We start from the raw sequence: 15,844 nt of genomic DNA on the forward strand, positions 1-15,844 counted from the left end.
ACGTTACAAGGAGCACAAACGAACTATACAACTAGTGAAAAAGAACTCCTTGCTATTGTCTTTGCTTTTGACAAATTTCGATCATATCTCGTTCTAGCAAAAACGGTTGTCTATACCGACCATTCTGCTCTTAGATACCTATTTTCAAAACAAGATGCTAAACCAAGATTAATCCGTTGGATCTTACTCTTACAAGAGTTTGATATTGAAATCCGAGATAAAAGAGGAGCAGAAAATCTCGCCGTTGATCATCTTTCTCGTCTTGAAAATCCCGAATTAGAAGTTCTAAATGAATCAGCCATACAAGACAACTTTCCTGATGAATATCTATTGAAGATAGATTATAAAAAAATACCATGGTTTGCAGACTATGCAAACTATTTAGTATGTGGATTCCTTGAAAAAGGATTATCGTACCAAAGACGAAAGAAATTCTTCAGTGATATAAAACACTATTTTTGGGAAGATCCACATCTGTTTAAAAGTTGTCCAGATGGAATAATACGCCGATGTGTATTTGGAGATGAAGCTAGTAAAATATTAAACCATTGTCACACAGGACCAACAGGAGGGCATTATGGGCCTCAACTAACAGCAAGAAAAGTTTATGATGCTGGATTCTATTGGCCTACAATTTACAAAGACTCACAACTTCTTTGCAAATCCTGTGATGCTTGTCAAAGGGCCGGAAAAATAAGTCAACGTGATGAAATGCCACAAAATGTCATCCAAGTATGTGAAGTATTTGACATTTGGGGTATTGACTTTATGGGTCCATTTCCAAAATCTCATAATAATCTATATATACTCGTAGCCATTGATTATGTATCTAAATGGGCGGAAGCACAAGCTCTCCCAACTAACGATGCACGAGTTGTAGTCAACTTTTTAAAACGTCTTTTTGCAAGGTTTGGAACACCGAAAGCTTTAATAAGTGATCGGGGTACTCATTTCTGTAATAATCAACTTGAGAAAGTTCTTAAAAGATATGGAGTAACTCATAAAATCTCCACCGCATATCATCCACAAACAAGTGGACAAGTTGAAAATACCAACCGAGCTTTAAAACGTATTCTAGAGAAAACCGTAGGATCAAATCCAAAGGAATGGTCCATTAAATTGGAGGATGCACTCTGGGCTTTTAGAACAGCCTACAAAACTCCAATTGGAACCACACCTTTTAGACTTGTTTATGGAAAAGCATGTCATCTTCCAGTAGAAATTGAACACAAAGCATTTTGGGCTTTGAAGACATGTAATCTTGATTTACATGAAGCCGGACGTTTACGATTAAGTCAACTAAACGAATTAGAAGAATTAAGACATGAAGCATACGAAAATTCGTTAATCTATAAAGAAAGAACGAATAAATGGCATGATAAAAGAATCAGAAGTTCAAAAGAATTTAAGGAAGGAGACAGAGTTCTTCTTTTCAATTCACGATTCAAGCTATTTCCTGGAAAATTGAAATCAAGATGGTCTGGACCATTCATAGTCAAAAGAGTTTTCCCATACGGAACGATAGAATTAATAAATTCAAATGGGATTGAATTTAAAGTTAATGGTCACAGAGTTAAACATTACATACATGGTCCGATGGAAGTCGACAACGAAGTTAATCACAATTTCGACACCACAGCTAACTAAGTGTGGGGAGAATCAAGTCTTTAAAGGATAATATGTATTTCTATTAGAGTTAGATTGTCTGTTTTCGTGTAGTTCTCGAAAATGGAACCCGAATGGTCTTTCCCTAGCAGACCCTAAAGAACTAGTCTTCTCCCCCCATTCTGAATTTTTTTTTTTTTTAGGTTTTTACAAAATGAAGACTGCCTGTGAACTAAACCATGGTCTAATGCTACACGCTTTGATCACCAAACGTAATAATGACATACTACCGAGTGAACTAGTATCAGTAATCAGAGAAAGAATGGACGGAGTTAGAAAAGAATCCAGATGTGAAGATAATAAGTTACAATTTGGTAAAGGAAAATCAAAATCCGCAGCGAAAAGAAGAGCACGACACCTAGAACAATGTCACAAATGCGGAAAATGGTCACATGGAGGTAAATGTTCAAATAATCAAACCTATTCAAATACCGAATTTGTTACTTTATGCAGAGACGGACCGTTCATATGTTTAGAAGAAAAGACACTGAATGCTCGAGGTTACGCCTATGTAGCTATGGAAAACCAATTAAACCGACTATCTTATGAATGGGATAGATCATATAACTAAGAAATCTATTTCACAGGTATGTCTGTACAGTTTTTATTTTATTTTTTTTTATTTTTAACCTTTTGATAATAAACGCTAATTTGTTCGCTAAAAAGTATTAAATTGGTATTGAATAAAATTAGGTTTGGCGACCGAAATTATTGATATCATTCAAAAATTTATTACATCACTGCGAAATTTAACGTTTATTCTTAAGGTATAAATATCTTTAATCAATCAACACAAAATATTTCAAAAATTCGTCATGAGTTAAATTAGGTCTTGGAACCGAAATTACTTTACCGAAAAGAGGGGCACATATTTTTGAGAATATTTGATTGATTAAAGTGGGATAAAAAGCCAAAAAGATTTTTAATTTTATTTTTACCATGTTTTTAAAATTAATATATAAATCTTAAATTAATATTGTAAACTTTGTAAAAACAATATATTTAAAATTGAAATATTTGAAAAATTAATATAAGTTTGGTGTGAATTTATAATATGAATTTTTAAATTAAGTTTGGTGTGAATTTATAATATGAATTTTTAAATTAAGTTTGGTGTGAATTTTTAATTTTTAAAATATGAATTTTTTTAATTTTATGCATTTTAAATTTTAAGTTTGGTGCGAACTTTTAATATTAATTTTGAATTTTATATTTAAATTGTGTGAATTTAAAAACAAAAATTTACTTTATCTCATTAAGTTAAAAATATGATTTTTAAAATTCGTCGTAAGTTGAAGACTAGGTCTTTGAACCGAAATTGCTTTACCCAAGGGAGGGACGAGAACTTTTATTATCATTATCTTTAATCTTATTGAATTAAAGTATTGCAAAAACATTAAAAAAACCAAAAATCTTAGCTTTTAAAATAATCGCTACAAAAAGACAAATTTTAAAATTTTGTCGAGGGACAGACTAGGACATCGATCCGAAACGACCTCGTCCTCAATAATAAGGAAAACAAAATTTTAAAAATTATTTACTTAATTGTTTTATAAGTTAAAGATTATATAAAAAAAAAAAAAAAAATATACCAAACTCCGCGACTCGCGGAGTTTGAAGGCTTAAATGCCGTGAGTCGCGGGAGGATCGGAAATTAGAAAAAAATAAAGAGCTGGAACAGATCAGTCCCAACCCACAAAACACACAAATATTGCGAACATAAACACGCAAAAACCCGAAAAATACACCCCAAAATCACAATTTTTGACCGTTAATCACCAAATTTTTTACTAAAATCATGTTGAGAAGGATGCTATCTAGGAATTACTCAAGAAAAACGGTAAATTTCTACACCTAAACACCATTTAATCCGAAATTTGGTGTTCTTGAGCAATTTTTTCCCCAATTTGATTTTGATGTTTTTAGTGTAATTATGCTTAAATTGTTTATGTATTATGCTTGTATAACCTAGATTGATGCTGTTTAACATGATTAGAAGCCTTAAACTTCAAATTTTGAGTAATCTAGGGTTTGTGTTCTTAAGCAAATTTGGGGCTTTTTGATATAAACAGGTTATGGCCAATTTTTTCATGAATTGTTGCTAAATTAAGTAGTGTAACATGTTTAGGTAGTTAAATGATCCAAACTTTGAGCCTAAACATGATTTTGAGAATTAAAGTGGACTTTTTCAAAGTCTAAAATTCATGAACTTGATTTTTGAGAGATAATGCCATTTGAGACTTGTTTAATTGCTAGTAATGATTATTTTTGACATGTTATTTGAGTTGAATGCTTATGAACTTGGCGAACATTTTCGTATATGCTTATTTGAAAAAGTGTAGATTTGATGAAAATGTGAAAATGAGCTTAAGTTTGATATAAATTGATCATGTCATTGTAATTATTTTGATTGATGATTTTGCTGACACTAATGCATATTTGGATGCACAAAAATTGTGTTTGATGTGTTTTGCAGACTGAAAGGGGTGAATCTTCATCCCAAGCCCGCAATGCTCCTGCTGAGAATGCGGAACAACAGGAGGTGGATAACTACTACAAGCAGGATATACCTCATCCAGTCATGACCTTTTCTGATATGCACTTGGAAGAGTTGCACCCGAACCTGAGATTTGACAGACTTTGGATAGATTATCCAAAATACCAAAGGAGTTTGCATACTCTTCATTCTAAGGTTGTTGAGGTACCGAGGGTGATAGAATGGGGACCCTTAGAAGCTGTAGAATTGGCCGGGCCAATTAGGGAATTACTTGTACAGAGGTATGGTAATTCTACTTTTAATGACTGGGTACATTTATTCACCATGCGTAGACCTGTATATAAAGTATGGTGTGAAGAATTGTTGTGTAGTATAGAGTTGAATGATCGGGTAGCTAGTTTAACCGATCGTTCTTTTATTAGATTTTTGTTAGGCGGTTCGATGTGCCACATGTCTTTACTAGACATGGCTCAGGCTTTACGTATATATACGCCTGAGGAGTTAGCATCCGCCGATTGTAGAGGGTTGATACTAAACGGTAGAAAGATAGATGAAAATTTTGATACACACGGTGTGTGGAGTCAAATGACAAGCCATCACCGTTTCAAAGGGGGAAATTACTCTTATTTGGATATAGATAGAGCCGAATTAAGAGTGATTCATAGGTTTTTAGCTAATTCGATTACACAAAGAGGTAAGAACAAGGAAAAGGTAAATGAACAGGATTTGTTTTACCATATGTGTATTCGAGACCCACAAAGCGCTGTAAGTATACCATATTGTGTGGGTTATTATTTATCAGCTATGGTTAGGGGGATGAGACCACATAGCATAATATGAGGTGGTATTTTTATTACTTTGATTGGTGAATATCTCGGTGTGGATATAAGTCGGGGGGGATTATTAGTAGAAGAACCAGAACCCCGCGATACTATAGGTTTAAATGTATACCATGGTGCGAAAGTTATGAAGAGGCGAAATAACGCCGCAGTACCATACCATGGTAGACATCCACAGGTTGAGAGAAACCAACAGCAAGGTAATGTAGGAGGGGGAATGAGATGCAAGAAATGCAAAGGTTTATAGCTTTTCAGGAGTACGAAAATGCTAGACAGAGAGCATTTGAAGATTGGCAAGTTCATCAGAACCAAATCATAGCTCATTGCCAACATATAGGTAGAAACTATATTCCTACACCGAAACCCATCTTCCCTCCCTGGTCTATAGAGATGCAGCCACCGTATCCTACGTATAACCCTGCCGAAGCATTCTATAGCACCTATGGTTATGCCTGGAACCCCTATTGGTATCAATATCATCCCTAGTTTACTTATTATATTTTTTTTTATTTTGTAATTTGTAATGATTGATACGTTTAATACTTTTGTTAAAAGTGATATTCGTTTAAATAATAAAAGGTGAAGACAAAAGACAGATTCGACGAATTGAAGACGCAAACGACCAAAAAGCTCAAAAGTACAAAAGACAATCAAAGAGGTTCCAATTATTGATAAGAAACGTCTCGAAATTACAAGAGTACAAGATTCAAAACGCAAAGTACAAGATATTAAATTGTACGCAGGGACGTTCGAAAATCCGGAACCGGGACCAGAGTCAACTCTCAACGCTCGACGCAACGGACTAAAAATTACAAGTTAACTATGCACATAAATATAATATAATATTTAAATAATTCTTATAATTATTTAATATATTATATTTATTTAAAACCGTCGATAAACAAAGAGCCAAACTCCTCTGAGCTGTAATTTCAAACTCCGCGACTCGCGGAGTTTGAAGGCAAAATTGGCCGCGAGTCGCGGACCCCCAAAATGAGAAACTGCCTATAAAGCCAACCGAATTCTGAGCATTTTTCATCATCTTTTTTCTCCTCATTCATACGTAAAATATATATATATATATTTATAATTTATATTTTAATTTTAATTATAATTCTAATAATAAGGGTATGTTAGCGAATGTTGTAAGGGTGTAAGTCGAAATTCTTTCCGTGTAACGCTACGCTATTTTTAATCATTGTAAGTTATGTTCAACCTTTTTATATTAATGTCTCGTAGCTAAGTTATTATTATGCTTATTTAAAACGAAGTAATCATGATGTTGGGCTAATTATTAAAATTGGGTAATTGGGCTTTGTACCATAATTGGGGTTTGGACAAAAGAACGACACTTGTGGAAATTAGACTATGAGCTATTAATGGGCTTTATATTTGTTTAACTAAATGATAGTTTGTTAATGTTAATATAAAGATTTACAATTGGGCGTCCCTATAAATTACCATATACACTCAATCGGACACGATGGGCGGGGTATTTATATGTACGAATAATCGTTCATTTAACCGGACACGGGAATGGATTAATAGCCACTAGAATAATTAAAACAGGGGTGAAATTATGTACGAGGACACTTGGTATAATTGATAACAAAATATTAAAACCTTGGGTTACACTCAGTCGACATCCTGGTGTAATTATTAAACAAAGTATTAAAATCTTGTTACAGTTTAAGTCCCCAATTAGTTGGAATATTTAACTTCGGGTATAAGGATAATTTGACTAGGACACTCGCACTTTATATTTATGACTGATGGACTGTTATGGACAAAAACCAGACGGACATATTAAATAATCCAGGACAAAGGACAATTAACCCATGGGCATAAAACTAAAATCAACACGTCAAACATCATGATTACGGAAGTTTAAATAAGCATAATTCTTTTATTTCATATTTAATTTCCTTTATTTTATATTTAATTGCACTTCTAATTATCGCACTTTTATTTATTGTTATTTAATCGCACTTTTAATTATCGTACTTTTTAATTATCGCAACTTTTATTTTATCGCACTTTTATTATTCGCAATTTCATTATCGTTATTTACTTTATGCTTTAATTTAAAGTCTTGTATTTATTTGGTTTTAACTGCGACTAAAGTTTTAAAATCGACAAACCGGTCATTAAACGGTAAAAACCCCCCTTTATAATAATAATATTATTTATATATATATATATATATATATATATATATATATATATATATATATATATATATATATATATATATATATATATATTTGTACTTTTATAAAAGTAAACCAATATAGCGTTGAGCTTTGTTTAAAAAAGATTTCCTGTGGAACGAACCGGACTTACTAAAAACTACACTACTGTACGATTAGGTACACTGTCTATAAGTGTTGTAGCAAGGTTTAAGTATATCCGTTCTCTAAATAAATAAATATCTTGTGTAAAATTGTATCGTATTTAATAGTATTTTCTGCTAAAATTTAATAGTATTTTATACCCCCACGCTACGACATCAGTAATACCCGAGAAATATTTACATCTCACATTAATACATTGTACATTCTTCAATTTCGATTCATAAATCATTAATTATACGCACTACCTTCACAATGATACACAATCATCTTCATACAAAATCAGTTACACATTCTGAAATTAACATATTGGAATTCAAGTAAAGCTTTAGCAGGTGTTATCTTCCTAAAGATTACTACATTCATGAATTATATTCATTCGTATTCTATGATGAATTATCACATCAAACCACCGAAATTATCATTCATTACTTTTGAAATCAACAACACCTATTCGTCAACCATTAGATCCGTTGACGATTACAGTCAGCGTTTAATCATCTAAAAATAAAATTTCTTGAAACCATTGATAACCGATGATTCAAATATAGATGTATTAAATGCAGAGGAAACATTGTAGAAGGTCTTAAGGGCTACAAGTTTGATGATAAAGAATGGTATAAGCTCAGATTTGGGACTGGAAAATGGATTGAGCAAAGTATGAAGGAGGCTGTGGATAAATCACAAAGATTAAACCTGCCTTCAAAGAATCCAAATGATTCAGTATCTGCTGAGGTCATTAACGAATACCATGCTCCTGACTCTAAACCTTTACGGACAAATCTTCTTTATCATCCTTCGATCTTAGAAATTCTAAGATATCACTGTATCTTTCGTTATAAATATCCTCTATATTTCTGAAGATATCTTTATAACGATTCTTGTCCGCAATTAATTATCTCTTTGCAATAACTTTATTACATCATAAAGGAAACTGTATTAGTTTCTATATTCTAAAAAAATTCAAGTTTAAAATGTTTTGAAGAAGTGTTGAGAATTGAAGCATGAGTTAGTATAATATAATGACGTCAGGCCAACGTGATTATATTACAGTAAGTCATGCTAAATTTTAAATGGAAGATGATGATTCATAGACTTTATAATCATCATTTGCCATGTTACACGACTCTTACATTCTATATAATCTCTAAACATATCAAGAACATATATTCTTGATAGTTTTATCTGGTAATTTGACAAATCAAGATCGTGCTATTGCTTTCTTAGAACATTAAATATGTCCATTCGAAACTTCATACCTACAAATTCTGGACCATTACTCGCTTTATTTAGAGTCGAGAGGAGAATAAAAAGGCAAAGAGCTTCGACATATAAGGGAAAATATAAAGCCCGATAACAACACTGAAATTACAAACCGTGTATATCAATGCGTATAGCAATATAAAGACACGGGAGAACAAAAAAAAAAACAATAATTCCTAGAGCATAATAGAAGTAAACAGACTCCTCTGGTGGGAGTTGGAAAAGAAGGAAGATTGTGGCGATAACCAATATAAGGTCAAGAACAAGAACTGGATTGAGCATATTAACAAATCTTTTGGAAATATGAATTGAGAAAATAAAGTATAGAAGTGGTGAAGATAATGAAACGGAATAAGCTAATTTATAGCGAAATTCCAGACATAGCAATCGAGGCAATTCACCGCATTTAATTAAAGAAAATCCTAATTTCCTTAATTACCGGAGAATCAAATCCTATAGACTACGAAGATTTCCTCTAATTCCTTGAATCCCGAAAATCAATCGTGACTACGTCAAAAGTTAAAGCGAACATTTAATTTCCTCATTTCAATCTTTTGCGATAGCTTCGTTTATACTCTTTCTATAATCGAATCATTTTATCCACATTATTCAAAGGTGATAAAACTCTATTTTTCAACTCATATTCACCATTACAATATCCATGTTGTAAACAATGATGATCTCTATCAAATTTCATGATTATGATTTTCATGAAGTCCTCTCTATTTTGTCTACCCTAATATTATGGCATAAACGCTCAAGGTTTAAATAAGCTCACTATTATTCATTTCATGTGTATTGAAATGCCTACATAGTGTCATCATCTCCTTCTGAGGAAACCTAATCAATGACACTCTTGTTAAATCCTTTAGATAACCTCCGTATTAATAATAAAATGCACTTCGTTGAATTTATGGATCGTAAGATTTAAACGCTAGAAACAAAACAATATCCTATTAGTTGGAATTCACGAAAGGCCCCGAGCATACCTGGGAACGTGAAGACCAAAGAAAACGAAAATATCCTCACCTGTTTACAAACAACGCCGACTGATGGAAACAACTAAATTTCGGGACGAAATTGCTATTAACAGGGGGATACTGTGACAACCCGTAAATTTTCGACAAAATTTAAACAAAAATCTTTATATGATTTCATTTAACCTCGACTAATTCCGACGATTCACGAATAATTATTTGTAAATAATTACACATTAATTTGATATATTAATATTATTATTATTAATATCATTTTTAAACAAGATATCAATAATTAATATCTTTATTATCAGTATTGTTATTATGAATAAAAAAAATATTGACAAATATTCTTGGAAAAGTAGTAAATCAATTTGTGTATTTTAAAAAAAATATAAAAATAAATCCTTAAAATAAATGATTTTTTTAATAAAATAAATAAATAAATAAATAAATTACTTTTTAATTAAAAATTATAATGGAAAACTACTTTTATTATTTTATTTTGTGCATTATCCCATGACCTAACATTTAATACTTTTGAATTTTAAAATTCCATTAAAAATTAAAATATTTCTTTTTCTTTTAATTATTTTATTCTTTTTACCTAATTTTTTCAAGTATAAATACCCCTCATTTCTCATTCAAACTCACATCAAAATTTCTCTCATTCTCTCTTTGAAGAATTACTACTAGTAAGTATTCTTTTCTTACTTTTTACTTTTTACTTTTTACTTTTTACTATTTACTTCGGTTTATTATTTTTTTACCGAAACATGTAAATAATGTTATAAATTATATGCAATTAAAATTAAAATAAATAACATGTTATAATTAGTAATATATGTTACTAAAAATTATAAAAGTATTTTTATGAATTAATATATAGGAGTTATAATTAAAATCGAATTAATGAATACATATGTATATACGCACCTAACGTGAAGGTTATAATTAAAGATAGTGTACAAAGACTACAAACATCACCGCTACTTGTGGCCTAGGGTGATCCTTGTTACCATTATGGGACGCTTGTGGATCTCGAATGCCAAGACTTAGATTCTGGTCAAGAGATCCTGGGCCGCTCGGTAACAATAGATCATTCGAGTGACTTGCATGTTAGCGACGAAGTTTGGGCGAGATTGTACAACATCTTTGTTAAGAATTATAACCCGAACATTCTTAAACTAGAAGCTTACTATAAGTGAAAGTTTTTCATAAATAGTAGGTTTACAAAAATAGAAACTTTTGAGAAATAGGAACTTTTCTCGAAAACCGTCACTGTCAATATAGTTGCTATATTAATAAACATACTTTATGTCAAGTTAGACATTAACTAATCAAACGTTATACCTCAAGGTTGATATCCAGACCACTTACTTGCTTTACTTTCCTTCTTGCGTGGAATACTTCAACTGCTATTTAATGTGAGTTTTCATAGCTCCCTTTTTATCTATATTTTTGGGCTGAGAATACATGCGCAACTTTTATAACTGTTTTATACGTTAGACACAAGTGCCAACTATTAAACTGTGATATGTTGGGCTATGACCAGCAAGTCCCAAACCGACAAGTATAAACGATAACTTGTTACGGGGCAAACTTGAAAGTCTAGTCTAAATATCAGTACCAACTATTAAAACTATGATATACCCGGCTATGTCCGACTAAGTCCCTACAGTGATATTTTTTAATTGCTGCGGCATTCTTAATTATTGGGGATAGGCCTATCGGGAGTAATGTCCCCGATACATTTGACTAAGTCTTTGTATTACTTGATAATGAAATTAAACGACAAGGACAGAACAACTTGTCACGGGGCAAACAACGTTTAGTCTAAATATCACGCACTGGCATAACTTTTTGATCCTGCGGGAGATCAACTTGATTGGATCTGAGTGATCTACTTATGAAAAACAAATCTTGTGGTCTAACACTATTACTGAAATCATTATTTATGACAAACCTATGAACTCACTCAACCTCGTGTTGACCTTTTTAAGCATGTTTATTCTCAGGTACTTAAGTATTGCTTCCGCTGTATATCTGCTGCTTTGATAATGATTGCTTGCTATGCTTGGAGTCTTCATTACATATCATATCAATTAAAGACATTTAATGTTCTAAATACAATGTAATCTATTTATCTTCCGCTGCAAAACTCAATAAAACGTCTCATATAGAGTCGTTCTCGTTTATACAACTGTAATTTGATATAATTAGTCACAAATACCCCAGGCCCTATTTGGGGGTGTGACATATATATATATATATATATATATATATATATATATATATATATATATATATATATATGGTAAACTTCAGATAATCAAGCTCCCGAGCACGAAATTGATACCGAGTGAATTGCGTATTACGCGCACCCTCTGGTCACACTTCCTTTCTGAATGATTTGGCATAGTCAGGAATCAAACACAGATGATGTGTTTTATTGGGCAACTCACTGACTACTCAGGCTTGCTTACATGATTACTCTCACAATATATATACCAATTGCATATAAAATATTTGAATTTATCTTTATTCATACCCATATTATTATAACAGAGAATAATTGCAAAAAAATGACGTGTGTGAGAGAGAAAGAGAGGAGAGAGAAAGTGAGGAGAGATACGGCGAGCACAGCAAAGAGTCGAGGGTTTCACAGCGGCGGACTTATGGATCGTTACTCAAGGATATTCGGAATTCAATTAACCTCATTCATGTTTTTCAACTTTCCATCGAATTGGGATGTGCCGGATCTCTGGAAAACTTTCAAACATTTTGGGGATATTAGGGATATCTACATGGCACGTAAAAGGCTGAAGAACGGAGAGAGGTTCGCGTTTGTAAGATTCGGCAACGTGGGAGATGCAGACATCCTTCTGAACTCTTTAAACACAATAACAATGGATGGATGTCCAATAAAAATCTTCAAGGCAATAGAAAGAGATGGGAAGCAACTGAAACAAAGAGTCACTGACAATAGAAAAGATTATGAAGAAAATAACCAACGTACTCGTTCTCATGGACACAATGATGGAAACAGTGCATTTTGTGATCATCGCCAATTCAGAGAAGTGGCTGGAGCATATGTTGGTGATCTGAGAGATAAACTGCACAAAAAAGAAGACCTAAGGGATAAACTTGCAAGTAATATAGGTAACAAATGTGAAGTGGAAGGAGATAAGGCAAGTAGATATGTCTCGATGAGGAATAAAGCTAACAACAATCATCTGCTCAAAAGATCAGTTATGGGTTCTGTCAAAGATTGGAAGATCATCGACCAGTTTGGAGATTTGTGTCGTGCTGATGGGTTGACTAATTGTGACATCAAATATCTAGGAGGGTTGAATGTTATGCTAGTATTCTCATCAACTTTCGAAGCTAAAATCGTAATCAACAATAAGAATCTGGCTATACACAAATGGTGCGACAATCTAAAACTCATTACTCAACCAATTTGGTCGACTAATAGATTGGTATGGACAAAGATATCGGGTGTTCCTGTTACGAGTTGGAATGAAGGTACCTTCGAAGCAATTGCGGGGTCGTGGGGTAAAGTGCTAGCAAAAGAAAATTGCAATATTACTAATGAATACCAAAATCTCTTGTATGGCTGGGTATTAATTCTAGTCCAGGATTCATGTCTAATTGAAGGGTCAAGTAAATTGGATTTGGGATCAATAATTGTTCGGGTACGTATTGAAGAAGATAAAAGCAAAGTTATTACTTTAAATACACTTTGTCCAAATACTTCTGCAACTCAAGATAACCAAAAAGATGACAATGACGACTTTGTGGACGACACCTTTGGTAATACAGATGAAGAAGAAGATGATGAAGATGCCAGCAATTTCGGGTATGAATCTGATGATGAAGGTTTATTCGACAACATCAATAAAATCCTGGAGTTTGGAGATGAGCATCAAAATGGTATCCATGAAGATGAACAATCCCGACATACTACCGATGAAGAAGACCGGAATCGAGGCAACAATATTGTTGAAGATGAAGAGTCTGGCTGTCTAGGGAATGGGGACCACTACAATGATGATGTTCGGCATGCTGAGGAATTTTCAAAAGATCAATACAATGATGATGTCCGACATGATGGGAAGCCTAGTCCCACAAAAGAATATAATACAGATACTCCACCTACAATTGTTCTAGATTCAAATAATGACACTGGTTTGGATGGGTACAGCCCACTTAGGGCCCAAGTATGTGAAGATACTAAAAACTGTGATGGGTCCAGCCCAAACAAGATCATAGTAGACGATATGATTAATAAAAATAATATTGGGCTACAGAATAATGGCCCAATTGAAGATTTAATTGAAGTAAATGAGGGTCATGGGAGTGGGACGCAAGAGGCAATCAATAATGGACCTCAAAATAATGTCCATATGACATCTGATATATCAAATGTAAGGGCACAAGACAAACAGGCTGAATTCAATGATACCAATGATTCCGTTAAGGTTGTAAGCCCTATTCAATCTAGGGATATTACACCTAACCATGAAAAAGGTCAAGACAAATATGAATCTCAGGCGAATATCAGTCCAAAGAAGAAAATGAAAAAGGTCAAGACAAAGTGTGCGGAGAAAAAAACAATTAACCAAAAAGCTAATCTTGAAAACAAAGATTGTTGCTGGACAAGTGTTCGAAGATGGAAATCATCCTCTCGTATGCTGAACATTAAAAACAACGCAAGGAAAGTCAGACCGGGCAATCAACCGTTAAGATCTAAATGTTCTTCGTGTGCGACTCAAAAAGAAGACCAAGCAAAGGATATGCAATCGGGGTCAGTTAAAGGCCACTCTTGTCCAAATACAGGAGCAGATTCCGGAAAAGGTCAGTCTAATGGGTATGGTCAGTCTAATGTGCTCAAAAATATGGGTATTCGGGAATATGGAACGAAACTAGGATTGAAATGGAAGCAGAAACATGCTTTGTAAGTTCTATACAATTGTTTCATTCTCCTTTGTTTTTATGAAGATCATTTCCTTTAATATTAGAAGCTTTAAACTCGGGGGTAGCGAAGATAAATTCGGGTGGGTTAGGAAATTAATTTTAAGAGAAAGACCTTCTTTTATAGCCTTACAAGAGACAAAATTGCACTCAGTCGACTTAAGATGGATTTGTTCACTATGGGGGTCTAGTGATTGCGATTTCATTCAGAAAGAAATGGTAGGTAAATCGGGTGGCCTACTTCTAATTTGGGATACAAACTACTTTCAAGCGGTCAATGTTATTAGTTCTGATTTCGTGATTGGGGTCAATGGGATTTGGAAAGAGAATGGTAAAGAAGCCAATATCGTCAATGTATACGGTCCTCATGATGACCCCGGTAAGTTAAGACTTTGGGATTCATTGTCAAAACTAATGAGCGGGGTTGAAATCCCATGGCTAATATGTGGAGACTTCAACGAAGTACGTAATCAAAACGAAAGAATGAATTGTGAATACATCGAATATAGAGCTAAAAATTTCAATGACTTCATTGCAAACAATTGTTTAATTGAGATTCCATTAGGGGGAAGGTGTTTTACGAGGGTTAGTGACGATGGGCTCAAATTTAGCAAATTAGACCGGTTTTTGGTTACAGAAAATTATTTTAACCTATGGAAGGATCTGTCGGCAACCGCTTTGGATCGAGAACGCTCGGACCATTGTCCCATTATGCTAAGAGACGAAGAAAGAAATTTTGGTCCTAAGCCCTTCAAAGTTTTTGATGCGTGGTTTGAAGAGGAAGATCTTGACCCGATTGTCAGAGAGGCGTGGTCTGTCCCGGTTACAGGTTTGTCACGCAAAGATTGTGTTTTCAGGAATAGGCTTAAAAATGTTAAAAATACGCTTAAATCATGGAGTGTCGGAAAATACAGTGAACTAGAAAAAGATATTGATCGTCTAAAATCTGTTGCTAATGCCCTCGAATTAAAAGCGGAAGGCGGTCTGATCAGTGATGCAGAAATAATTCAATGGAAAGAGAGTCGGAGAATGTGGTTCGAAAAGGAGAATTTCAAAACTAAGATGTTGAAGCAAAAAGCTCGGGTTAAATGGGCGGTTGAAGGTGATGAAAATTCCAAGTTTTTTCACTCGGTAATACGGAGGAAAAACAACAAACACAATATTCGGGGTTTAACTATCAACGGGATTTGGAATGATACTCCTACAATTATCAAAGAAGAAATATTTAAGCATTATAAGAACATTTTTGAAGAACCAAATGTGGAGAGGCCTAGT

This window comes from Rutidosis leptorrhynchoides, chromosome 9, assembly GCF_046630445.1.
Source record: "Rutidosis leptorrhynchoides isolate AG116_Rl617_1_P2 chromosome 9, CSIRO_AGI_Rlap_v1, whole genome shotgun sequence".
NCBI lineage: Eukaryota > Viridiplantae > Streptophyta > Magnoliopsida > Asterales > Asteraceae > Rutidosis > Rutidosis leptorrhynchoides.